Raw genomic sequence first — 27505 nt, forward strand, 5'->3', positions numbered from 1 at the left:
GGCTGAACTCGCATCGCTACGGAGATCGGATGTGATTTGCGGTGCGAATCACATCCGGATCTCCCCCCGCAGCAGTGTGAACCCAGCCTTACAATAAAGTCTCCTCTTACCCGGTGATGTGAGGGGTGGCTGAATATCCATCATGATGTCCTTGTAGAGATCCTTGTGTCCTTCTAAATACTCCCACTCCTCCATGGAGAAATAGACAGTGACATCCTGACACCTTATAGGAACCTGGCACACACAATGATACAGTCACCATCCAGACACATCCCTTGTCTGTTACTGGATAATTTCCCAAAATTCCCAGCACCGCTCACCTCTCCTGTCAGCAGATCAATGATGACTTCTAGAATCTTCTTCTAATTGTTTCTCTTGGAGAGCTCCGAAGTCTTCTTTCTACTTCCTCATAACTCACCTCTCACCCACAACTTCCTTTTTAATCCCCTACATCACTTCCTGTATGCGCCTGACATCACTTCCTCCACATTTGTGGTATCACTTCCTGTTTCTAACTTCCTGTGTCTGTACAATCACCCTCTTAAGCCAACAAAACCGTGGAACTTTGTCCGAAGGGCGTTGGCTCAAACTTGTCTTGTATACACATGGCCAACAATTACAAACATAGTGATGTACCAGACGTACTACGAGCCGATAAAAAGAAAGTTCAATAGTCATGCGCCACCCTTTGGGCTCCTTCTGCTAATCCTATGTTAGTAGAAGTTTGGTGAGTGTCGATTCGTGCTTTTCAGATCGTGCTTGTCAGTTCGTTCTGTTTTTCAGGTTGTGCTTGTCAGTTCGTTTCTGTTTTTCAGTGCGTGCTTGTCAGGTCGTTTCTGATTTTCAGTGCGTTCTTTTGAGTTCGTTTCTGATTTTCAGTGCATGCTTGTCAGGTTGTTTCTGATTTTCAGATCGTGCTTGTCAGGTACTTTCTGATTTTCAGTGCGTGCTTGTCAGTTCGTTTCCTGATCGGCCTTCGTCTACTAGCCATGTGGCGTTCTCGTCGGAGAGATCGTGCTATCATTGGGCTTGGAGTTATTGCTTTGAACCAAGTCCAGTCCAGGAACAGAAAAAAGAGTATTTCTTGGACCAAGAATTGGTTCCTTAATCGTGACCAATCCTGTCATATGCCTTTGCTGCAGGAGCTCCAGGAGAATAATCCAGATGATTTCAGGAATTATCTTCAGATGACGGACTCTTGCTTTTACCATCTATTGGAATTGCTTATGCCCTATATTAGTAAGCAGGACACATGCATGCGGCTTGCCATTACCCCCGAGCAAAGGCTCATCGCCACCTTGCGGTACTTGGCGACTGGGAGAAGTCTCAAGGATCTGAAGTTCACAACTGGGATCTCCCCTCAGGCTCTGGGAATCATTATTCCAGAGACCTGTTCTGCCATTATCCAAGTCCTGCAGAAGGACTATATTCGGGTAAGTTTTAGCCTTTAACATCACATTCTATGTATTTAATGTTTGCTAATGTATTGTATTAATTTCTTCATTCCATAATTACCATTAGACCCCTTTCACACCAGGGTGTTTTGCAGGCGCTATAGCATTAGAAATAGTGCCTGCAATCTGCCCTAAAAAAGCTGCACCATTGTCTGTAGTGTGAAAGCCCCGAGGGCTTTCACATTACAGCGGTGCGCTGGCAGGACGTCAGGGAAAAGTCCTGCCAGCAGCTTCTTTGGAGCGGTGAAGGAGCGGTGTGTTTACTGCTCCTCCACCGCTGCTCCCCATTGAAATCAATGGGGCAGCGCTGTAATACCGCTGGCAAAACACCGTTGTTGCGGCATATTGCCGGCGGTTTTAACCCTTTCTCGGCCGCTAGTGGGGGTAAAAGCTCCCCGCTAGCGGCCGAAATGCGCCGCAAATCCGGTGGTAAAACGCTGCTAAAAATAGCAGTGTTTTACCGCCCAAGCTATTGTCAGTGTGGTGTGAAAGGGGTCTTATTGTGATATGCTGTGAACACCTCTTTGTCCTTTATCGTGCATGCTGTATGCTTTTAATGCTCCTTTTTTGTCCTTCATGCATATTTTCCTTCACTAACCTCCCCAGCATGCTATCCTGGGCCCATACACCCCAGCCATACACACCTACACTTAACAATGTATTTTGTCAGCTTAATTTTTTGTGCCTACCCTAAACACCCCCTAAAATGTGTACAGATGTTATTGTTGTTCTCGAATTCAGGCAGCATGCAAGAGGCTATTTTTTGTGTCACAAACTCATTTGGAACCCCCCCCCCCCCCCAAATGCTAAGTCAACCAATGTCAATACTCTTTCTGTTGACTTTGCGAAACCCAGACACACTATACCTCTTTTGTGGTCAAATTTCTGGATGAATTCACCAAAGCATGTAGTGCAAGGGCCTGCCAGAATACCTTCAAATGGTACTGTTGACAGTTTTTGTCTCCTAGTGTCTTGATAGGTAATTTATGAATGTAAAAATGTGCTTCAATTTGGACAGTGTGTATCCATATTTTTTGGATTAAGACACTTCTTAACTGTCCAATGGGCTGCCAATAGTCTAAGTAAGGAAGGGCTGGCCAAAGTATCACACATTATTTATGCATTCAGCTCTCATGGAAGTGGAGAGGTTTACCTGTTCAAAACATCTACTCATTGTCCCCCACCATAACATTTTTAAAATGGGCGACCAGAGGGAGTGAGGAATCTGATAAGTTGACCTTATACTTTAGTGTTTAAATACTTAAATAAATGTTATACTCATGTTGGCCAAGAATGTTTGTGTCAAATCTGCTTGCAATGTTATGTGCAAAAGTAGTAATTTTTTTTTATTGTTTTACTCCACAGTTTCCTTCCAACCCACAGGAATGGCAGGCTGTTGCAGCCCAATTCCACCATCAGTTTGATTTTCCCAACTGTGGAGGGGCGATTGATGGGAAGCATGTCCGTATTGTCCCACCACCCAACTCGGGCTCTTATTATTATAACTATAAGGGCTTTTGCAGCATAGTCATGCTAGCGGTAGTGTCTGCAAATTATGAGTTCCTGTACCTGGATATTGGGAAGAACGGCCGCAACTCGGATGGAGGAGTGATTGCACAGACCGAATTCTACCGTCGGCTACAGAATGGCAACTTACATTTACCACCTCCTGAGGAGAATGTCGGGGGCCTCAATTTTGTCTTTGTGGCAGATGAAGACTTTGCTCAGGGGGAACATATTATGAGGCCCTTTCCTATGAGGAACCTCACCCCAGAGCAGAGGATCTACAATTACAGGCTCTTTCGTGCCCGAAGGGTTGTGGAAAACGCCTTTGGCATACTATCCAGTCGGTTCAGACTGTTTCTAACATCAATTAACCTGGCGGAATACAAAATCAACCATGTCGTATTGTGCTGCTGCATACTGCACAATTACTTACGAAGGAATGCAAGCCGTTACCTTGCCTCACTTCAAAGTGAGGTTGACTTTTCAGTGTCAGGCCCAGATGATCCTGGTGTGATGACGGCTCTGGAAAGGGGCCATGCTGGGTTGCCCTCCCAAACTGCCCGAAATGTCCAGCAACAATATATGGACTACTTTGTGGGTAGAAGGCCAGTGGCTTTGCAGCAAAATGTTGCTGATCAGGAAAATCATTTAATTTGATACTAAACTCCTATTTCATTTGAATTACTGTTTGTGTTTCTTATCTGTCTCCTAGGTTCTCAAATGGCCTTAATTTTGGCCATTTTCTACAGGCCACCTGGACCACCAGGGAAGGGGGCAAAATGTGGATGGCCAAGTATGTACCCCATGGCCATCCACATGTGCAAATAAATGCCCACCTTAACGACCCGCCCAACTTTGCACTTGGTATTCTCCCACTGTTAGTTAAATTAGACCACACCCATTAATGTGACACACCCATGTGATACGGTTTGAAGTGTGTGTGGTTGGGAAGTCATGGTTGAGTTCCTGGACCTATTTGCTGAGAAAAAAAGCCCTGCATATGAGACATTAGTATCCCAAAACTGTTGATGTTGCCTTCCTCAGTTGGGGTGATCTCACCACTCTAAAAGCCAAAATTTGAAGCCACGTACACGTAGAGGCATAACTGTTAAATGTCCCTTATGAGCCCCTGCCTAAAATGTGTGTAGGTACAAACAGGTTAGTTTCTAAAGCCCCAAAACACACAGTGTGTCAACATGTGCTATCTCCCAACACGGGATATCAATGTACACGTTTTGGGGGTGCAACCCCTTTCTCCAAACTAAACCAAGTAGGTGAGAGGAAGAGGTTGCACCCCCGAAAAACATCCACTGATACCCCATGATGGGACCTAGCACACGTGGACACACTTGGGTTTATTAATGAAAGGCCAATCCACTTTGCACTACACTTGCATTGCACTTGTAGTGCAAAGTGGATTGGCCTTTCACAAATAACCCTTCTTCTCACCTACTTCAGTTTGGAGGAAGGGGTTGCACCCCAAAACGTGTACATTGATATCCCGTGATGATTGATTGCACATGTTGACACACTTTGTGTTTTGGGGCTTTATCAAACTAGATGTAGGCAAAGACACACATTTTAGGCATGGGATCATGAGAGAAATAAGAATATTTTGGCACCATTTGTGGGCATCTTAAAATTTTGGCTTTGCGATTCTTAACCACTGGCAGACCGGACCATTTTGCTGGTCAAAGACCAGACCACTTTTTGCGATTCGGCACTGCGTCGCTTTAACTGACAATTGCACGGTTGTACGACGTGGCTCCCAAACAAAATTGACGTCCTTTTTTTCCCACAAATAGAGCTTTCTTTTGGTGGTATTTGATCACCTCTGCGATTTTTATTTTTTGCGCTATAAACAAAAATAGAGCGACAATTTTGAAAAAAACGCATTATTTTTTACTTTTTGTTATAATAAATATCCCCCAAAATTATATAAAAAAACATTTTTTTTCCCTCAGTTTAGGCCGATACGTATTCTTCTACATATTTTTGGTAAAAAAAATCACAATAAGCGATTATTGATTAGTTTGCGCAAAAGTTATAGCGTTTACAAAATAGGGATAGTTTTATAGCATTTTTATTAATAAATTTTTATTATTTTTTTTTTTACTAGTAATGGCGGCGATTTTTATTGTGACTGCGACATTGTGGGGGACCCATCGGACATTTTTGACACATTTTTGGGACCATTGTCATTTATACAGTAATCACTGCTATATAAATGCAGTGATTCCTGTGTAAATGACACTGGCAGTGAAAGGGTTAACCAGTGGGTGGCAGTGTAGGGGTTAAGTGTTCCTAGGGGTGTGTTACTAACTGTGGGGGGGTTGGGCTTTCATTTAGTGTACACTGATCTCTGCTCCAATCACATGGAGCAGAGATCAGCGTCACTAGTTGCTAGGCAGAATGGAGAAATGTTGTTTATACAGCCTTTCCTCCATTCGGCCGCTCCGTGAGACGATCGCGGGGATGCCCGCGGCGATCGAGTCCGCGGGTCCCGCGACCGGACTCACGGGGGTCCCGACCAGCGCGGGAGCGCGCCGCCGGTGGCGTGCTCCCGATGGCAGGGCAGCATCGAATATTGGACGTACCTGTACGCCAATATGCCTGCCCGTGCCATTCTGTCGACGTACATCGTCGTGCGCTGGTCGGGAAGTGGTTAAAAACACATAAAGATTACAATTAACATTAATTAGGGCAGTGTTTGTCATCTCTCCTTCTCCAGATACATTCCCAGGTCAGGTTTTCTATATTTTTTGATTTTGTCACAGATGATGATGTCATTTTCAAGGTTAGTAATTCACACAGTGGTTTTTCTTTTGAGGAAAATACAGAAAACAGGACCTGGTGGTGCACCTAGATAAGTGGAGTGGAGAAACACTGACCTCAGACACTAAAGCCTATGTTCACATTGGAGCGATTTGTCATGCGATTTGAGAGATAAAATTGCACGACAAGTCACAGCTTATTGGAGGCAATGGCACTGTTCCAGTTGGTGCGACACAGAATTAGTGGCGCTTCAACAATTTGCAAAAGTAGTTCCTGCACTACTTCTGGCAATTTCAGTTGTGACTTCAATAGACATCTGGGCATGAAGCCACACAAATGTCTATCAAGTAGCACCTGTAACTTGCTACTTAGAAATCGCGCAAACTTCAAATGAAGTAGGGCGATTTCAAAGTAGCATTAATGTGAACCAGGTCTTACATCGATTTTTGCACTCGCTAAATAAGGCATTGTTGCCCAAACCAATTTGCATCCTTAAATGGACAAAGTACATATTTGTACTTTCCTGAAAACATAATACAGCATTCCTAAAGAAGCAAGCACAGACACAAAGTTGGTTCCTACTTTTTTTTAGATGTAACTTGGCTAACAGCCACATTTCTTATAAAAGTTTCTTATAAAACTCCAAAAATTTCAGGTAACTGTGTAACTAAAAAAAATGGTGCAGGTATTCAAGTTTTTGGGTGAAATAGTAATATACAAAACACGGATATTTGTACAACATGTGAAAGCACACCTTCAAGCTTTTTGTACAAGACAGTACTTTTGGACAAGCTACCTCACCATATTCAACAATGTGCGGTGTCCAATTTGGTGCTGTAGCTGGGGGAACAAACCACCCTGAGAAATGGGCAAAGTTAAAATAGGAGCTGGCAACTCAATGAATTCTCTTTTTCTCACCAAAAATGTAATTAGGAAACAAGCTGATGTGTTTCATCTAAAGCATAATTACTCATCTGAGGAAGGCTGCAAGTGCTGAAATGCATCGGTTTGATCCTGTTTAACATGATGTAGGCAACAAAAAATATCATAACAAGTCATGGAGTTGCAGGTTCCTATGTCAATCTTTTGCTAAAGTGAAAAGTGAGTACATTCAAATATAACAGCTGTAACTATTTAAAAAAAAATGTGCAAAGGTTAATCAATTTAAAACTGTACAAACACATGTACAACATAACAAAAAATAAATAAAACATGTTTGGCTTTTACATTTTAGCTAAAACATCGATGATGTTGATAACTCTGTTTTGGAGATCATGCATGTTTTCTTAAATTTTCTCCAATTCCCTATTGCAAACCAAGAGATCACTGATAAGTATTTGAGCACTAGCACTGCTGAAGTGATTTTGGTCTTCCACAACATCCACATCACCTAAAAAATAAACACCATGTATTATAAATATGCAGGCATCCATCTATTACTTGAAGCTGCAGTCTCAGACACTGACCTGTGGTCGACAGTTTTGAGAACTTCATACAGTGCTTCCTGCACATCAGCATCAACATCTTCTTCAGGGTGTCTGGTGAGTTGACTTTCTGTATCTTCAGGAGGTGCTGGGTTACTGGTGTACACACACATCTCAGCTGGCTCTCTTCTTTTTTCCCCTATGTGAATCCAAAAAATGTATACTTTAGCAGACTGATATGTTAGGCTAGAAATAGTAATATGAAACATTGTTTGGAAATGTCTTCCAATTGTCTGTTTTGACAGAGTTCCAAGCTGAATACATGATTTTTTCCCTTTTTAAAGCAGAATACTTATCTGTTTTGTGCAAGTTTCACACATGGAGATACCCCTAGTATCCACTGGAGCACCTGCGTGGGACACCATAACAAGGGTGTTATGGTGTCCCACACTAGTGCTCCTGCATCAAAATGCATAAACAGCTGCTAAGTGTCCTCTACTGACAGTGAAGAAAGTTGATATTTCATTAGTTACAAACACATCTAGACAACAATCTAATGAACTTATTGACATCAAATGCATTTAACGTGCATATCCCAAAAACGAAGTATTAGTGGTTGATCAAACAATGTTTAACCACTTCAATACCAGGCACTTAGACACCTTCCGGCCCAGACCAATTTTCAGCTTTCAGTGCTGTTGCAATTTTTTTTTTTTTTATTGTTTATTTCTTTATTTGACATATTACAAGTTATGTGCTGTTGCAATTTGAATGACAATTGCGAGGTCATACAAAACTGTACCCAAACAAATTTTTTGTCATTTTGTTCCCACAAATAGAGCTTTCTTTTGGTGGTATTTGATCACCTCTGCGATTTTTATTTTTTGCGCAACAAATAAAAAAAGATCGAAAATTTTGAAAAAAAAACAAGTTTTTCTTTGTTTCTGTTATTTTTTTTGTAAATAAGTACATTTACTTCAATTACGGCACTGATATGGCTGTACTGACGGTCACTGATAAGGCAGCACTGATGGGCTCTGATGAGGTGGCACCAATGAGATGGCACTGATGGGCACTGGTAGGCTGCACTGATAGGTGTCACTGGTATGCGGCACTGATGGGCACCCATAGGTGGCACTGATGGGCACTTATGGGTGGCACTAATGGGTACTTATGGATGGCACTGATAGGTGGGCACATATGGGCACTGATAGGTGGCACTGATGACACTGATGGGTGGCATTGCTGGGCATCACCGATTTACACATTTTCACATGTGTTACATGATGGTGTCAGTCAGTGCCCATTTGTGGGCACTGATTGGCACAGATTGGGCATTTATTTGCACATGTGGATGACCATGGGGTACCTACCTAGCCATCCACATATTGCCCCCTTCCCTGGTGGTCCAGGCGGCTTCCCTGGTGGTCTAGTGCGGGCATCTGTGGGGGGGGGGCTGCGCTGATAAACAATCAGCGCAGACCCCCCCTGTCAGGAGAGCCGCCGATTGGCTCTCCTCTACTCGCGTCTGTCAGACGCGAGTGAGGTAAAGCCGATCAACGGCTTTTCCTGTTTACATTATGATCAGCCGTGATTGGGGTGCACGGCGACTGTTATCCTGAAGGACGTCATATGACGCCCAGTCAGGATAACTGAACTGCTTCCCAGACGTCAATCTGCTATTGACCGGGCGGAGCGATTCCTGTGTCCACGAAAATAAAACTTGGCATTTTAAACTGTAGAACAGTAAAGAAAAGAACATGGACCAGCACAAAAGTAATAATAATAATAATAGGAACACAGGACAAATATAGTGATGGACAAACTTCCGACGGGACGTTTCGCGAACGCGGACCGCGAACGCGGACCGCGAACGCGGCCGATAGTTTGTGAACCGTAACGTTGACTTCAATGGGAGGCGAACTTTGCAAACCTACAGGTCAAATTTGCAGCCACAAAATAATTAATAGCTGTGCAAACATAGTCCCACCACATGGCCAATGACATAGCACATGTATGAGGTGAATCTGGGGTCGACAACTACAAGCATTCTTTTTTTATATGGGAAATTGTTGTGACAATTCAGGACTGTGGAGCGCATGAAGGCAATGGAGGAGAGGGAAGGTCAGGGTAGGCAAAGAAGAGGGTGCAGGAGATGATCACCAGCAGCGTGACATACAGCAATGACACCTGCACCGTGATAGAGTCATCTGACACCAGCACCGTGATAGAGAGCACTGACATCAGCAACGTGACATACAGCAATGCCACCTGCACCGTGATAGAGAGCACTGACAACAGCACCATGATAGAGAGCACTGACATCAGCAGCGTGACATAAAGCACTAACACCAGCACCGTGATATACAGCACTGACAGCAGCACCGTGATTGAGAGCACTGACATCAGCAGCGTGACATACAGCAATGACACCTGCACCGTGATAGAGTGATCTGACACCAGTACCGTGATAGAGAGCACTGACATCAGCAGCGTGACATACAGCAATGACACCTGCACCGTGATAGAGTGATCTGACAACAGCACTGTGATAGAGAGCACTGACATCAGCAGCGTGACATAAAGCACTAACACCAGCACCGTGATGTACAGCACTGACAGCAGCACCGTGATAGAGAGCACTGACATCAGCAGCGTGACATACAGCAATGACACCTGCACCGTGATAGAGTGATCTGACACCAGTACCGTGATAGAGAGCACTGACATCAGCAGCGTGACATAAAGCACTAACACCAGCACCGTGATATACAGCACTGACAGCAGCACCGTGATAGAGAGTACTGACATCAGCACCATGATATACAGCACTGACACCTGCACCGTAAGCAGCCCCAGGAGGAAGTCAGCATAGCACAGGGATGGTGGGAGCCCCTCATAATGAGCATAGCACAGGGATGGTGGGAGCCCCTCATAATGAGCATAGCACGGGGATGGTGGGAGCCCCTCATAATGAGCATAGCACAGGGATGGTGGGAGCCCCTCATAATATGCACAGCAGAGGTACAGCCCCAGGAGGAAGTCAGCACAGCACAGGGATGGTGGGAGCCCCTCATAATAAGCAGCCCCAGGAGGATGTCAGCATAGCACAGGGATGGTGGGAGCCCCTCATAATAAGCAGCCCCAGTAGAAATATGACACCGCTCAACCTCTTCAAAGAGGAGGGTACGGGCATATAGTACGGTGTGCTTTTTTTGGACAAGGAAGGGAGCCAAATGAAGAAAGAAGGTCTGTGTGCTTGATTAAAAAAAATAGTTTCTAGACATATACATGGTCTACTGGTCACATGTGTTGAATTCCTCCGAGATCCATGCCTCATTCATTTTTAGAAATGTGAGGTAGTTAACACTGTCGTGAGCTAGGCGAGTATGCTTATCGGTCACGATCCCCCCTGCTGCGCTGAACGTCCTTTCGGACAGGACACTGGACGAGGGGCAAGCCAACAGTTTGATTGCAAATTGGGCAAGCTCTGGCCAGAGGTCAAGCCTGCCCACCCAGTAGTCCAGGGGTTCATCACTCCTCAGAGCGTCCACATTGGCCGTTAACCCGATGTAGTCGGACACCTGACGGTCTAGGCGTTCCCTGATGCTGGATTCGGATGACACCTGTCGATGGGTCGGCTGAAAGAATGACCTCATATCCGAAGTCACCAACACATCTTCAAACCGGCCTCTTCTTGCAGGCGCTGTTGGATTGGTACCCGCAACTCCTTCTCTGGGAGTGGGAATTGCTCCTCTGCCAGCACACGCAAAGGCAGAATGCAGCATTTCTCGAAGCAAGGCCTGGAAGTGCTCCATTCTGCCAGCCCTCTGTGACGGCGGTAACATTTCCGCCATTTTGTGTTTGTGCCGGGGGTCTAAGTACGTTGCCACCCAGTACTGGTCCTTGACCCTTATGCTTTTTATACAGGGGTCCCTATTAAAACACTAGAGCAGTGATGGCGAACCTTGGCACCCCAGATGTTTTGGAACTACATTTCCCATGATGCTCAACTACATTGCAGAGTGCATGAGCATCATGGGAAATGTAGTTCTAAAACATCTGGGGTGCCAAGGTTCGCCATCACTGCACTAGAGCATAAAGGCCCTCATTTGCACTAAACTGGAAGCGGTGTGGTAGCCTGGCTCCTGCTCATCATCCAGGATAATGTCGTCCTCTTCATTCTCCTCTCCCCATCCACGCACAACAACAGGGATCCCAGAAAGGTTTAAAGCATGCTCTTCTTGCTCCTCCTCATCCGCCCCGGCACCATCCTCCTCTGACTCCTCTTCAGACTCCTGTTGTTGACTTGTCTCAGATAGAGTAGCCCCCCCTGGGAATTCATCCAGCATTGCGACTTCCTCATCTTCCCGCTCCTGCTCCTCCACAGCTTGATCAATGACACGACGCAATGCACGCTCCATAAAGAAGGCATAAGGTACCATGTCACTGATGGCGCCATGGCTGCGACTGATCAGTTTGGTGATCTCCTCAAATGGCCGCAGAAATCTATCCCACACCTCCTTAACGCAGCGAAGAAATTGATCCCTAAAAAGTGGCAGGAGGTGGAAAGTCCAATGATGTGGGAGTGGGTAGATGCAGTTGAAGAGGTATATAAGATGGAAAAGTTGAGTAGTGGAGAAGATAATAAAAGAGAAGCAGTAATAAAAAAACGGGAATGTTGGAAAGATTTTAAGAAGGATTGGAGTTACGCAGAATATTTAAGACCATATTAGACCAATATGGGAGGAGGATAGGAGGAGATGGGAAAACGCTGACATTTAACTTGGGAAAGGAGGTGGGGGGGAAGGGTAATGGGAAGGGAAATAATAAAGAGGTGAAAAAAAAAAAAGAAATCTGCATGCGTCGCGCATGAGCAGCCACTGGCACGGTGAAAAAAACCCCAGCTCCCCAGAACCTGTTCTGCCGCAGAGTTCATACAGGTAGACGTTAACTGCACGTTTCTGGGGCGTGGCCTGACCATGGAGGAGTGAAGACATGTGTCTCCTCAGCTCCGTCTCACCGCCGCATGATAGCAGCATAAGGAGGGTGAATCCGTCCCCATCCTCACACAGCGATGTCCCACAAGAGCCGGGCGTCATCCCAGCATCCGCGGGTGGACCGCTCGAGGCAAGCGCAGCTAGATAACTTCTTCCCGGGGCAGGAGGAGAAGGGCCGGGAGGCCTCCAAAATGGCGCCGGCCGGCAAGGCCCTGAAGCCTGGCAAGGCCGCGCCAGCCGCGGCCGCAAAGTCGCACCGGAGGGATACATCGCCGATACCTTCCCCGCAGTCGGTGAGTGATTCGGCCCCCCCGACCTCCCCAGGGTCCCCCGGGTTGCTGGCAGAAGCTCCTGACGAACCGGACCCCCTGGCTGACGCGGATATCAGGCGCCATATTCTGTCCCTCCCCACCAAGGCTGACCTGGAGCACTTTGCTGATAGAGTGGAGAAGGCGTTTAAAGAGGACATTGCACAGCTTAAGGCAGACACAGTACACCTGGGGGGCAGGATGGAGTCCCTGGAGCAGAGGTTTGAAGAGACCCTCCCTGTCATAAACATGCTACAGGATAAATGCGATGCGCAAGGCCGTCAGATTGAGGCCCTGCTTTGTCAGTTGGACGATACCGAGAACCGCAGTCGCAGAGCTAACATTAGGATCCGGGGCCTCCCTGAGGCCACAGGAGCTAGAGACATTATTCCCACCCTGGAAGGCGCCTTTAAGGAGATTCTAGGCCTGCCTGCCACAGCTACTGTAGAAATTGACCGTGCACATAGGGCCTTGAAACCCCCCTCTCAAGATGTGAATAATCCAAGAGATATTATCTGTAAGCTACATAAATATACGCTTAAGGCTCGCATAATGCAGAAAATGAGAGGAAAACCCTATTTTGACTTTGATGGTGCACATCTGGCTTTTTACCAGGACATTTCAAGGAGCACTCTTATGCAACGCAGGGCCCTGCGCCCCCTCCTGCTGGCTATTCAAGAGTCTGGACTGTCATACCGGTGGGGGTTTCCCTTTGCCCTCCAGGTTACTAGGGACGGTAAGACCGTGACTCTCCGCACTAAAGATGATCTCCCACACTTTTTAGCTTCCCTGGAGCTGGAACAGGTTGACTTTCCGGACTGGAGGAACCCTTCAGACTTTGCGGCTTTTAGATTGCCGACACCGCAACCGTGGCTGCCCGCTAGTCAAAATCGCAGACGGCGCCATAGGAGACAATCCATGGATCCTTCCACGGACTCTGTTGACCTGGGTCCCTGAATCTTTCTTCCAAGGACACGCTCCTGTGACCTGCAGAACTCTGGGTTGACTTGCCTTACCTGGAACTCCCCACGGCAGCTTGTGCTGGTTCGAGTTTTTGGTTCACATTTGCAGTTATTTTTTTTATTTTTTTGGCATTGTTTTTGTTATGCCGTGGGGAACCTGCTATGCGTTAGTCATTGCCACCTTACTTATTTTCCCCCTCCTTTATCGCACCAAGTTAGATGTGGTAGGCGGAGATGGGGGCCCCCTTCCCTCTTCACTATGGGATCCCACGTACCCCCAGTAGGATACCCGTTTTTCCCTTTTTTTTACTTTTTACGGGCTTAGATCCTTGTTTGGATATGAAGTTGTGGCCTGGGCCCCACCCTCCTCCTGTGTGGGGTGGGGACCTTGACATAACTTTTAGTTTTTTTCTACCTCTGGCCGACCTCGGCCGCTATGTTTTATCAGATGTGCCTTATTTATGTTTCACACGTATGTTTTTTCTCCCCCTTTCTCTTTCTCTCTCTTCCCTGGTCTGCTCTCTTTTTTCTGACTCTTCTTTCTTTAGGTCAACTCTGCCATTTTGTCGTCTGCACCGGGCACACCACCAGTTCTCAAGCATGACCCAGCCTAAATTTTTTGGATGGCTACACTGCAGGTAAGCACTTACAATGTTAGGGGCCTATGCTCCCCTCATAAGCGTAGTAAGCTCTGGGGAGAATTGAAGCGGTTGAAGACGCAGGTGATTTTCCTTCAGGAGACTCACTTTAGGCATCAGTCGTCCCCTAGCCTACCTACCCATCTTTTTAACCAGTGGTTCCTGAGCAACTCCCCCCTAGCTAAATCGAGAGGTACAGCCATTGGCATACACAAGTCCTGCCCCTTTCAACCCTCTGATCACAAGGTAGACCCTCAAGGCAGGTATGTTTTCTTGAAGGGCACTATAGCTGGACAACTATACACATTCGCGACGCTTTATGCCCCTAACGCCGACCAACTCACTTTTATTGACCGTACATTAGACCGTCTAGCAGATTTTAGGGAAGGCTTTTTAATTGTAGGAGGCGACTTTAACGTAAGCCCTGACCCCCAGCTGGACACATCCCATGCGAGACCCTCACATTCCTACAAATTCCTTAAACACTTCCGCAAGACTATGCAATCTCATCTCCTATCGGACGGTTGGCAGACACTACACCCCTCTGATAGGGACTACAGTTACTATTCAAAGGTACATGATGTATACACACGCATTGACCACATCTACGTTGACCGCAATGTTCTGGAACTCCTTCAGTCCGCGTCTATCGACGTAATTTCTATTTCAGATCATGCCCCAGTGACGGTTGCCTTTGCCCTGCCCATGGGCCTACAGAGGACCTGGACATGGCGGCTCAATGATAATTTACTGGATGATGGGGTCGCGGTGAAGGAGGTCACAGATACACTAACTAATTACTTCAGGGAAAATTCGTCAGCTGAACTGGGTGAAGGGGTTATATGGGAAGCACATAAGGCGGTGGTTAGAGGGGCCTTAATTTCTCAGGGGTCTAGGCTGAAAAAGGAACGACGGGCTGATTTTACACGGGTATATACTGCCCTTCAGAAAGCGGAACTCGATCATAAGACTAGTGGGAGTCCAGAGGCATTGTCGGCTTTGACGGAGCTACGGGAATTATTTCTGTGGTTATTAGACCGCCAAGCCCGCAAACAATTTCGCTTTTTGGCCCATAAATATTATGAACACGGAAATAAATGCGGAAGGATGCTGGCCCGTGCCCTCCGTAAACGCCACGCTCAGACATATATTCACAAATTGCACAATTCTGCGGGGGTTCCGGTGATCCAATCCTCTAAAATAGCGGCCGGGTTCCGAGAGTATTACACAGCACTATATAATCTAGACTCTACAATCTCCCCCGCAACCCGAGTGGATAGACTCATGGCGACCCGTGCCTACTTGGCGGCGGCTGACCTACTGAAACTTACTGAAGAACAATCCGCAGCCCTGGAGCTCCCAATTACTGCGGAGGAGCTTGGGGCCACGGTGGAGTCCTTGCCTAATGGTAAGAGTCCTGGTCCGGACGGATTCACTACAAAGCTTTCCTGCCCCAGCTGCAGGCTCCCATGTGCGCCTATTTTAATGCAATAGCTAGCGGTGGTGCCATCCCCCCAGAAGCCCTTCTAGCTCACATTACTGTGATACCGAAGGAAGGCAAGGACCCCACCGTCCCCCAGAGCTACCGCCCTATTTCCCTTCTTAATTTGGATATAAAGATTCTGACGAAAATTTTAGCAAATAGAATGAAGCACCTTATTCCTGACCTTGTCCACCCTGACCAGACGGGCTTTGTAGCCGGGAGAGAAGCCAGGGATAACTCCCTTTGGGTGGTCCATCTTATTCACTTATTCACTGGGCCCGCTCCCGCCCAGTCCCACAACCGTGGTCCTACCTGATAGAGGTGCTTCACTCCATACAATTAGGTCAGCGGATGTTGACTACGATCGCGGCCCTATACTCTACGCCCTGTGCTCAGGTCAAGGTGAATGGGACTTTGTCGGCCCGGTTCCCCATTAGAAACGGCACGAGGCAGGGGTGTCCTCTTTCACCCCTCTTGTTTGCCCTGGTGCTGGAGCCTTTTCTCCGCATGGTGAGGGCTAGCCCTGATATTAAGGGTGTCACGTACCTTAAAGCAGAGCCCGGAGTGCAGGGAGTGGCTTCTCATAGACCTCTGACTCGAGAGACCCTGGTAGTGATGACAGGGGCTCGGGAGCACAGAGGGGCACAAGTGCCTGACTGGATGGTAGATGTAAAAGCAGCAGACCGTTGATGGTGGAGGTGTATTGTAGTCCAGTAGCGGAATGCAGGCAAAGGTAAGGTTCAGCAGACAGCAGAAGGATTCCTGTAGTCCGGCAACGGGATGCAAATGATCACAGGGTACAGCGAACAACGGGAGTGGTTCTGTAGTCCGACAGCGGATGCAGGTGCAACCGGGATACTGCAGGAAGTGGGAAGAGTCCAGTAGTCTGCAGCAAGAGGTAGAAGGCAACAAGCGCAGAGGGAGTAACAGCCGGGTATGGTGGAAGACTGGGAGGTGTCCTGTAGTACAGCAGCGGTGAACAGGCAACTTACAGTTGACGGATGGTGTTACAGTCCAGGTCAGGCACAGGCGGGCAGATCAGGTACAGAAACGGAATCCAGAAGAGTAGTCGGGTACAAAGCCAAAGTCGGGGGGCAGGCAGCAAACAGCAGAGTCGGGAACAGGCCGGGTTCAATACGGATCAGGATACGGATGCAGGTTCAGGTTCAGATACAGGTTACCAGGAAGCACGGGAACGCTGTTGATCAGGCAGCGAGGCAGTGAAGCATGGATCCAGTTTAAATAGCGCTATTGACGCCAATTGCGTCAAACGGCCGCGCGCGCACCCGCGTGCGCGCGCACGCGCCCGCGTGCACCGCTGATCGCGGTAACGCTCTTGAAACTGCGCAAAAGATCTCCTGCGACTTACGCCGCTCGGACGCCTGTGAGAAGGATCTTCCTGACAAAGGGCCTCCAAGTTGGTAATACGGAACACAAACTCTCGGCCTATGCTGATGATGTGCTGTTTCACCTTACGGACCCCCTGCTCTCTCTGCCAAACCTGATGAGGGAACTGAAACTTTTTGGGTCGTTATCTAATTTTAAGATAAATTTTTCAAAGTCAGAAATACTCCCCATTCAATTGGCCCCTCATCTAATAGCATCCCTCAAGGCAGGCTTTCCCTTTGTTTGGACTATGTCGTCCCTGCGATACTTGGGAGTGCACTTAACAAACCGTTTTGATACCCTATACCTAGCCAATTACCCACCTTTATTGGATGCGATCAAGCGAGATCTCTTGCAATGGACCGGAACGGCGTTTACATGGTTTGGTCGGGTGAACGTCATAAAGATGAATGTCCTACCACGTATACTCTTTTATATGCAGATGATTCCGATCCCCTTGCCCAAGTGCTTCTTTGACCGCTTAAGTAGTATGATGTCTCGTTTTATTTGGAACGATCGTAAACCTAGAATAGCGTTACGGGTGCTACGTCGTTCGAAGAGGAGGGGGGGCCTGGGTGTCCCAGACATCAGACAGTATTATCGAGCTATAGCCCTCCAGAGGATTCTGGATTGGCATTTCCACTCTCGAACTAAGCTCTGGGTCCCTCTGGAGAAATGTCTGGCGGGTAGGAACTTATCTTATGCGCCCTGGCTGCCCCGGGAATATAGAGGCCTGGCGGAGATGACCTCCCCCCTGACGACCCATGTGTTTTCAGTTTGGGACAGGATCAACCCACTCCTAAAGCTGGCTCCCCCTATGTCCCTGTTGGCCCCACTGGGTGGCTTCTTATGGTTCCCACCGGGAGAACAGATGGCTTTCTTCGAGACTTGGGTTGATGATGGGAACGCTAGCTGCGGGAAACTCATGAGGGATGGTGGTCTTATGCCGTATGAAGCCCTGCCCGTAGGTAGTCGCGGCTCGCGAATGAATTTCTGGAGATACAGACAACTGCACCACTTTTCCCAGGTACATGGTCGAACTATTAGGGATCCCCTGTCCCTCACCCCACTTGAGCGCATTTTTCTTGCGGAAGAGCCGACTCCACACCTGGTTTCTGAGTTATACCAGCTGTTGGACTCGGCCGGCCTCCAGGCCACCCCTGCCTATATCAGACGATGGGAGACTGACATAGGGACGACGTTTACGGAGACGCAGTTAGCACACCTTTATTCCCTCACCCATTCGTCCTCTAGAGACTCCAAGGTCCAGGAGACCAATTTTAAACTATTGGCACGTTGGTACCGGGTGCCAGCGGACTTAGCTTGTATCTACCGCTCCGCATCGGAGTTCTGTTGGAGAGGGTGTGGGGACCGAGGGACCCTAGTTCACATATGGTGGGATTGCCCCCTAATTCGACCCTTCTGGGAAGACATACAGGACCAAGTAAAGGTAGTGACAGGGATAGATGTCCCTCTCTCGCCGCTGCACTTCCTTCTGCAGGTACCCCCGGTCCCGCTCAATACATATAAGAAAACTGTGCTGGCACATTTGCTGAATGCAGCAAGACGCCTGATTCCAATATACTGGAGAAGGCCTGGAATCCCCACTCGGGAGGAGTGGTGCAGGGGAGTGAACGCGGTGAAAGAGGCGGAGCATTGGGTTGCCACCTGTAAGGGCCTTGAAGACCAATTTGTCCATGATGTCTGGAGACCCTGGTCGGCATATGCATCGGACCCTAACCAAGTACCCTCGAGTTTAGACGTGGCCCTGCTGGAGTTGGCAGACCCTACCCTTAAAGCTCTCAGATTGGGTGGAGCCCGGGGGGGGAAATGATTTCCCCCTGGGGGCTCTTAGCAAGGGAATACTGCCTATGCAACTTAACGTTCAGGAATGGTGTGCCCGGTGCGGACAAAGCGGACATTTGGAACTTATACTCAGGTAAATTGGCCTACTCTACCTGTCCTCTACCTGCCCTTTTCTTCCTACCTCCCTTCCCTTCTTCCTACCTCTCCTAATCTATCCCCCTCCCCTTATCCGCTGCAGCCGCAGCTGTTCTTCCTTTCTACCCTATGCTGTCCTTTTCTCTCCCCCTCTTCCTCCTTTTTTTTTACGTCTCAACCTCTCCCTGGTCTGAATGTCGTAGAGCCTGAAATACCGATACCGAGATGGTGGGCTGTGATCCCTTCATTAGCCCCGGGGCATCCGGGCGAGAATTTCCGAGGTTGGCAGGTGGAGACGTTCTGGTCGACCCTCTGTGGTGACGCTGGATTCCCGGGATACGCTGGTGGTGGAGGGCGGCTAGCTGGCGGCTGTTAGGCCCCCCCCTCTACCCTAGTGACGGGATGGCGTCCACTCTTCAGATAATTTTTATACCAGAGTAGTCCCAACGCCTACAAGCCTGTTTTTTACCCTTACAACTATAAGGTTTCACCAGCCTACCCACTATATGTATGCCCACGACATTCTTCCATTTTCTATGACTCTGTGACCTCTTTCTTTATGTATGTCTATTTGTTCAACTTACATGCTGTTAAACTGACCCTAAGGCAGCTTTTATGCAGCCGATAAGTATTGCACTTAAATGTGATGTTGAGCTTGTCTTGTATTTCATGTTTCTGTTTCTGTTATATTGCAATAAATACTGATTATACAAAAAAAACTGCACGTTTCTGCTGTCGCAGCCTATCAAGCATATAGAAGGTTGAGTTCCATCGCGTTGGGCAATCGCAAATAAGACGTCTGACCGGCAGATTGTGTCGCCGCTGAATGTCAGCAAGGCAAGCCATGGCCGTGTAAGATCTTCTGAAATGGGCCGAGATTTTCCTTGCCTGCTGCAAGATGTCCTGACCCCAGGGTATTTGACAAGGAATCGCAAGTTTAAGACGTGTGCCATGCATGGCACGTGCGTGATTTTGCCCTGTTTCAATGCGCTTAGCAGATTGGCACCGTTGTCACACACCACTTTACCAACTGTCAAATTGAGCGGTGTTAGCCACTGATCTGCCTGTGAACGCAAAGCTGAAAGGAGTGCCGGGCCGGTGTGGCTCTTGGCTTCCAGGCACAACAGACGCAGCACGGCATGGCAACGTCTCAACTGGCAAGTTGAATAGGTTCTGGGGAGCTTGGGCGGCGCAGCGGAAGAGACGCTAGCAGCAGAAAAGGAGGAGTCAGCCGAGGAGGAGAGGGAGGAGGATAGAGTAGGAGGAGGAGGAGAAGAAGGGCCAGGCCTGCATGCAATCCGTGGCGGTAAAACCAAATCTACACGGGTGCCACGGGTTACATGCTTGACGGCCGTCAGAAGGTTCACCCAGTGGGCAGTAAAAGTGATATACCTTCCCTGCCCGTGTTTGGTAGACCACGTGTCTGTGGTCAGATGCTTGGCACCGACACGGTGTGCCAGAGATACATTCACTTGCCGCTGAACATGGCCATATAGCTCTGGGATGCCCTTCTGTGAGAAATACTTCCTTCCTGGGACCTTCCATTGTGGTGTTCCAATGGCCACAAGTTTGCGAAAGGCCTCCGAGTCCACCAGTTTATATGGCAGTAGTTGGCGGGATATGAGTTCTGACAAGCCAGCCGTCAACCGTTGGGCAAGAGGGTTATCCGGCATCATCATTTTTTTACGCTCGAACATTAGGCCCACGGAAGCCTGCCTTTTTTCAGAAAAACGTGAGCCTGGCGTGATGGAAGGTGGAGTGGAGGACAATTGTGAGGAGAGAGGAGAAGGAGAAGGAGAAGGAGAAGTAGAAGACGAGGCTGGATGGTGAGAGCCTGGAGTGTGGCTTTGTGTGTTCCGTTGCTCCCACTGGGCACGGTGATGGCTGCTCATGTGCCTTCTTAAGGCGGTCGTCCCTAGGTGAGTGTTGGGCTTACCGCGACTAATGCGTTGACTGCAAAGATTGCAGATGGCAACGCTATTGTCAGCAGCGAACACGTTAAAAAAAGCCCACACTGCGGAGCCATGTGCCGGTGTCCTGGGAGCGCCAGATGTGACCGTACATGGTCGATGACTCGCTCCTGATACATTTTCAGTCTGCTTTGTCCCTCCTGTGCAATGTAAGTTATTCCTGCTTCTCCTCCCTATCTGCTGGTCCATATCTCCCTCTGAACTCCCCTCCTCTTGTGGGCACCCACGTGACATCACTAGACACGTCATCATCAACGTCACCTTCCCCACCGCTATAAGTAGAGATCTCGGAGTAGGCAGCAACACCGGGGACCAACCTCCTTCTTGGGCTGATCTGGGTACTGTCGTCAGACTTCTGAGTGGCGGTTGTTGCTACCTCCTCTTCCTGATCTAATGCCAAGAGTGGCTGCGCATCAGAAATGTCTTGATATGGATCGGAAAATAATTCCTGTGACTCAAGCGGAAGGCATGTGGTGGTGGTGGTGTTGTTGGTGGTAGTGTCTTTGGGGGTGCACATAGCAGAGAGTGAAGAAGAGGGTGCAGATCGAGAGGATGAGGAGGGTGCAGAAGAGTAAGGCTGAGTGAGCCACTCAACCAAGTCTGGTGCGTCCTTTAAATTAATTGAACGCACCTTCTGCAAATTCCCACTTTGGCTCAAGCCTGTTTCTCCTGCCCTACCCCTACCACCCCTGCAGAAGGGCCTGCCTCTTCCTCTGCCTATCATTTTTAAAATGACCCTGTGACAAAACTCTCAGTCCCTATACTGATGAAGGACTGCTGCAGTATAGGGCAGCGGTCAGCAGTAGTGCACCTCAACCCTATGTATTGTGGACCTATACCAGTCCTTACGGAATAGCAGACTGTACCTCACTCAACCCTATCTACTGTAGCACCCTAGACCAAGTTACCAGTCCTTATAAGGACCTTTGTGGAACAAGTAAGTTGTGACTGATTAGCAGACTGTACGTCAGTCCCTATACTGATGAAGGACTGCTGCAGTATAGGGCAGCGGTCAGCAGTAGTGCACCTCAACTCTATGTATTGTGGACCTATACCAGTCCTTATGGAATAGCTGACTGTACCTCACTCAACCCTATGTACTGTAGCACCCTAGACCAAGTTACCAGTCCTTATAAGGACCTTTGTGGAACAAGTAGGTTGTGAATGATTAGCAGACTGCAGCAGAAGGGCAGCAGTCAAGTATAATATTCTTTCTATATTTGGAAGAAAGAATATTATACGTGTACAAGCCTATTACCATACCAGTCCTGAAAAGAACCTTTGTGGACCTAATAGTAACAGCTACTGATTAAACTGACCCTCACTGCCTCACACACAGCTTCCTGCCTGTCCCTATATAAACTGACAAAACAGAGGCTGCTGGAACAATAACTTTAATAGCACTTTTGTGGACCTAATAGTAACAGCTAATGATTAAACTGACTGTCCCTGCAGCACACAGCGTCCTGTCCCTTTCTCTACACTGGCAAAAGACACTCAGGCTGCTGCAACAATCACTAGCACAGCACTGCCTCAAACCTATATCCTGAACTACACCTAACACCTATACCAGTCCTGAAAATAACTTTTGTGTACCAAATAGCTAGCGATTTGTGTCACTGCAATCTCTCCCTGCTCCACACAGCAACCTCTCCCTATAGTGACAGAAGAAAGAATGTAAAATGGCCGCCGGATCGAGTCTATTTATAAGTTAGGGGGAATGTCCAAGTGTCCATGTGCTGTAATGTCTCAATTGGCTGTCCTGTACCCCATGATGGATGTGTCATCATAGGTCAAAGTTCTTTTACACAGTAAACACGGTGTCACGTACCTTCTAGTAGCGAGCCCGGATTGCGGAAAGAGGCCTCCCTTACAACTCCCACTACCAGTTTCCTGGCAATGTAACAGGGAACACAGGAGTAAGGAGGGGTACAGGTGCCTGGCAGGATCAACAGATGAGAAAGATGGGTAGGTGAAGTTCAGTGGAGCCGGTAATCACAGCGAATGGATCAGCAGGTAATTTATAGCAGATAACATGGTTCAATGGAACAGGTAACTTGCAGCAGTGCAGGGAAAAAGCAGTGCAGGGAAGTAGGCAACTTGTAGCAGATGAACAGTGCAATATACACAGGTACTTGCAGCAGATGAACAGTTCAATATGAGCAGGCTACTTGCAGCAGATGACACAGTTCAATATAAGCAGGTACTTGCAGCAGGTGAACAGTTCAATAAGACAAGTAACTTGTAGCAGATGAACAGTGCAATATAAACAGGTACTTGCAGCAGGTGAACAGTTCAATACAAGCAGGTTACTTGCAGCAGGTGACACAGTTCAATATAAGCAGGTACTTGCAGTAGGTGAACAGTTCAATACAAGCAGGTTACTTGCAGCAGATGACACAGTTCAATGTAAGCAGGTTCACCTTTAGCAGACGGTTGGTCAAAGCAAGCCGGGTCGGATATCAGACTGGAAGCGAAGTACAAGGGAACAGGCAGAAGAATCGTCACAACAAGCCGGGTCGGGTGCAGGCAGATAGCAGATGGGTCACAGGCAGGCCGGGTCAAACGAACCAATGCTACGGATCAGGTCTCACAGGTATAACGCTGTAGAGCAGACAGCAGAGACCATTAGCAAGAGGCTAGTTTAAATAGGCCGTTTGGCGCCAACACGGACGCACGCACGCGACCGCGCACCTGCCCGCACACGAACGCATGTGCGTACGTACGATCGTGCGCACCCGCGACGATCGTAAACCAGAAGACCTGGAGGTCAGTCTCTTCATGCGATTTTCATGACACACAGAAGTCCGCCGGGCGAACGGCGGCAATAGTCCGCCGATCGGGCGGATGGCGAAAAGCCGAAATTCTCCCACGAAACGACCGCCAGGCGAACCGTTCGGCCATCACTAGACAAATACTTTTTTGCAGCACTGATCTTCCTCTCTCAATTTAAGGTCTGACCAGCATTTTCTCAACTGATCATTGTTTCGTCTTACCCCAAAATTCCTGTGCAGACTTCTCACAACTTTAGCCATGATGTTGGCCTTTGGTTTTCTGTAAGGTCCATGCTTCCCATCATAGTCTGTCCTCACTAAGATGTCCACCATTTCTTCAAATTACATATTTGTGGCCTTATAGCTCCTCCTGGATCTGCAAGTGGATTTCTCCATGTTTTAATCATTGCTGCTCTCACCACACACCTGCTGTCTTGTCACCATTTGCTCTCCCACTGCCCCGAAAGAGAATAGGTGGGGAATACACTAGAAAGAAGGACAGGGGCAGAGTTTCACGCATGCACAGTGTATATAAAACCATAACGCGAGGTTGATGTAATGGCCATAGAAGCAATCTGGGAGTAGAGGACGAACGATCGACATCGCCAAAAGGAAACATAAAACTAAGGTACAATTGTAAATTGGGGCATCAGTGGTTAGTGGCCTATACTGCTTATAGATTGAGGCCTATATTGGGACCAGATTATTTATGAGCTAAGCCTGACATTAGGGTTTGTCTTGTGTTCTGTCTTGCAGGCATCTGCTAATTAATTGAATTCACAATGGTGGATAAATTCACAGCGCCAGACTTTTTGCCAGAATTTATAGAGCAGTACTGGAAGCTGCCATGTCTATGGCAAGTCAAGAGTAGGGATTACTCAAATAAAATCAAGAGGAAAGCAGTAATGGAGAAACTGTTGGAATTGGTGAAACCTCTGTACCCCATGGCAGACATCGATTATTTGAAGGCCAAAATTGGTAGCCTGCGTATTACATATAATAGGGAGCGCAATAAGGTCATGGAATCCCAGAGAGCATCAGCAGATATGTCCGCAGGCTGTGGTACTACCACAGCCTGTTTTTTTTGTCAGACCAAACAGTACCACGCCCATCACTCTCAACTCTTCCTTCCACATCGGCTGAGGTCCACCTTGGCCCTTCTACACAGGAAGAAGATGTGGAGGAGCCCAGCTTGACCCAGGTATAGCATTGTTAAAAATATTTGTAGACAAAATTAGAATGATGTTAACTAGACATTATTGATCACAAATTTCTTCCTTAACAAAGTGGTTTACAAATCAATAGACAGTAAAGAGAAGCACGGATTAAGAATGAAATGATATAAGGAGTGCTGGACATGACAGTGTGGATGAGGGACACAGAGGGTTAAGCTTTATGGGTGGAGTTGAGGAAAAGGTTTGCAGGAAGCAAGTTCAGTGTAGGGGAGGGGTCACATAAAAGGGAGGGGTGTGGCTTTAAGGGATCATTCGGAGCCCAGTGTGACACAGAGGAGGCAGTTTTTCGCTGCTCCTCTGCTATGGCTGACCTTGAGGGACTCTTCGCGCGGCTGCGACGGGCGGCGGAGGTGCAGCGGACTGACTGCGGGACCGCGTGGGTGACCTGGCGGACGGCGATGAGGACGGCGGCGGGACAGGTGAGGTGCAGCTGCGCGCGCGGAGGTCTCGGCCTCCGGCGCGTTTTTCCCCTGGGCCTACACCTCGGCCGCCTCGTGACTCCCGGAGCCCGGGGGAGGACCGTTCGGTCCCCCCGGCGAAACGGCCGGTTCTCGGCTCTCCCCGGTCCGGGCGGTCGTTGCGCCGCCGACCGGAGGGGGCGGGGCTTCGCGGCAGCATGGCAATGGCGCCGGGCCTGCACGGGGCCCGGCGGAGGAGGGGGGGAGTGCGGGTGGCTCGGGGTCTGGGTGCCAGGGGGGGGTGCACATTGCGGTGGATCTGCGGCCTGCTGGCTCAGGAGCGGTGATCCGCGCGGCGGGGGGGCGGGGGCGCTCCAGGGGGGACACATGCGGGTGGGGGGGAGGGCGGGTCGCAGAAGGCCGCCAAGGTGCCTGGCAGGGCCGGTTTCAGACGCCGGCATGCCGGGGGCGGCGGGGGGAGGAGGACATTGCCTGCAGTCCCGGATCGCATGGACCGGAAGGACCGCTCGGAGCACAGGGGGATGGCGGCGTCCCCGGTGCGCGCTGGTGTGGTCGGGTCCGAGAGCGAGCTGTCCCAGGGGGAGGAGGTGTCCTTTTCTGCGCCCGGACCGGTTCAGGTCGCCGGAGCCCCGGGGGGGCCGGGTAAGTTGCACGAGTCTACTTTGCTGGTGGATGCTTTGCGTGGTCTGATGGGGGTGTCACAGGGGGGTGCGGGGCCCACGGGGTCCCGGGCTGACATGGGGGGGTTTCGGCTGGTTCATTGGGGGGGCGGGGCCAGTAGCCCCGGGGGGGCTCTCGGGTCCGCTGCAGGAGCTGTTGGAGGGGCTGCAGGCCCTGGTTGGTAAGTTTGCTGGGGGCTCGGGGTCGCCTCAGGTGGCCCCCTGGCTGAGTACTGGGGGGGGGCCGGGGGGGCGGAGGCTGTGCCTGCGCGGGACGCACCGCCTGCCGTGGCAGCGGGGAGCGTGAATGCGGGAGCTGGGGGCTCGGGGGTCCCCCCGGTGCCCGCGGATCCGGGGGCGCGGTCTGATCTGGTTAGGCTTGCGGATGCTGCCCGGTGCGAAGTTTATGTTTGCTTCGAGGGCCCGTTGGGGGCGCATTTGAAGCAGGAGGTGAGGGACAAGATCGGAAAGGGTGAGTATGTGGAGATTTTCTCTTTGCTCCCCGTGGAGAAGTTTAACTTGGATAGGGTCAAGCCGGACAGTTCCAAGAAGGACGACGAGGAGAAGCGTAGGTATCGGCTGATCCCGCGCACATTTGCGAATTGGCTTCAGGCGTTCGCTATCTTGGCTAGCGTGATAGGGGAAAAGAACCCCGAGCATTGCTCGGCGTTGTTTTGTTACCTGGACGCGATTGGTGAGGCTCATCGGGTGTATGGGGGGTTGGCGTGGCTGCGCTATGATGAGCAGTTTCGCCAGCGGAAGGCGGTGGGGGCTGACCTGCGCTGGGATCACAAGGACATAAGCCTCTGGATGAGGCTTATGTCTGCTCCACGGACGCCCACTCCGTTTCTTCAGGGGGGGGCCGGGAGTGCGTCGTCCTCGGGACTGCCGGCCGGTAAAAAGTGGGGGGTGTGCTGGCCCTTTAATGAAGGGGCTTGTAAATTCGGGGGCGCGTGCCGTTTCAAGCATGAGTGCTCCGGGTGCGGCGGCACCCACCCCCTGTCCCGCTGTTTCAAAAAGGGTAAGCGCGCCGGTGACGCCGGTAACAAAAGGGATGACGCCGGTGAACCTGGGAAGGATGCTTCCTTTCCTAAATAGGTATCCGGATGGTGAGGCGGCGCGGGGGTTGATTGCGGGCTTTCGGGATGGTTTTAGGATTCCCTGTTCTTTGGAAGGGGTGCCGCCGTTAGCCAGGAATTTGCGCTCGGCTTTAGATCACCCGGGGGTGGTGGATGACAAATTTGGTAAGGAGGTGGCGCTGGGCCGGATGGGCGTGCCTTTCGAAGTGCAGCCGTGGGGGGACCTGGTGGTTTCCCCGTTGGGTGTGGTTCCTAAGAAGGAGCCGGGGAAGTTTCGCTTGATTCATCATCTGTCTTTTCCGAAAGGGGGGTCGGTCAATGATTTCATTGACCCGGAGGCGTGTACGGTTTCCTACACGTCTTTTGACGCGGCGGTACGGTGGGTCAGGCGGTATGGTCGTGGGGCTCTCATGGCCAAGGCGGATGTGGAATCGGCGTTTCGACTTCTGCCGGTCCACCCGGACAGCTTCCGGCTGTTGGGATGGCATTGGC

At 49.4% G+C, this 27505-nt stretch overlaps 1 protein-coding gene across 1 annotated transcript in view; it reads right to left on the reverse strand.

Moving 5' to 3' along the window:
* Positions 1 to 27505, reverse strand: part of LOC143955184 (uncharacterized) — a 230861-nt gene that overhangs the window by 26585 nt on the left and 176771 nt on the right. The window lies entirely within an intron of this gene.

The sequence above is a fragment of the Lithobates pipiens genome, unplaced genomic scaffold (assembly GCF_037356315.1).
Source record: "Lithobates pipiens isolate NorthernLeopardFrog02 unplaced genomic scaffold, aLitPip1_a1.2 Scaffold_35, whole genome shotgun sequence".
In the NCBI taxonomy this organism is placed as follows: domain Eukaryota; kingdom Metazoa; phylum Chordata; class Amphibia; order Anura; family Ranidae; genus Lithobates; species Lithobates pipiens.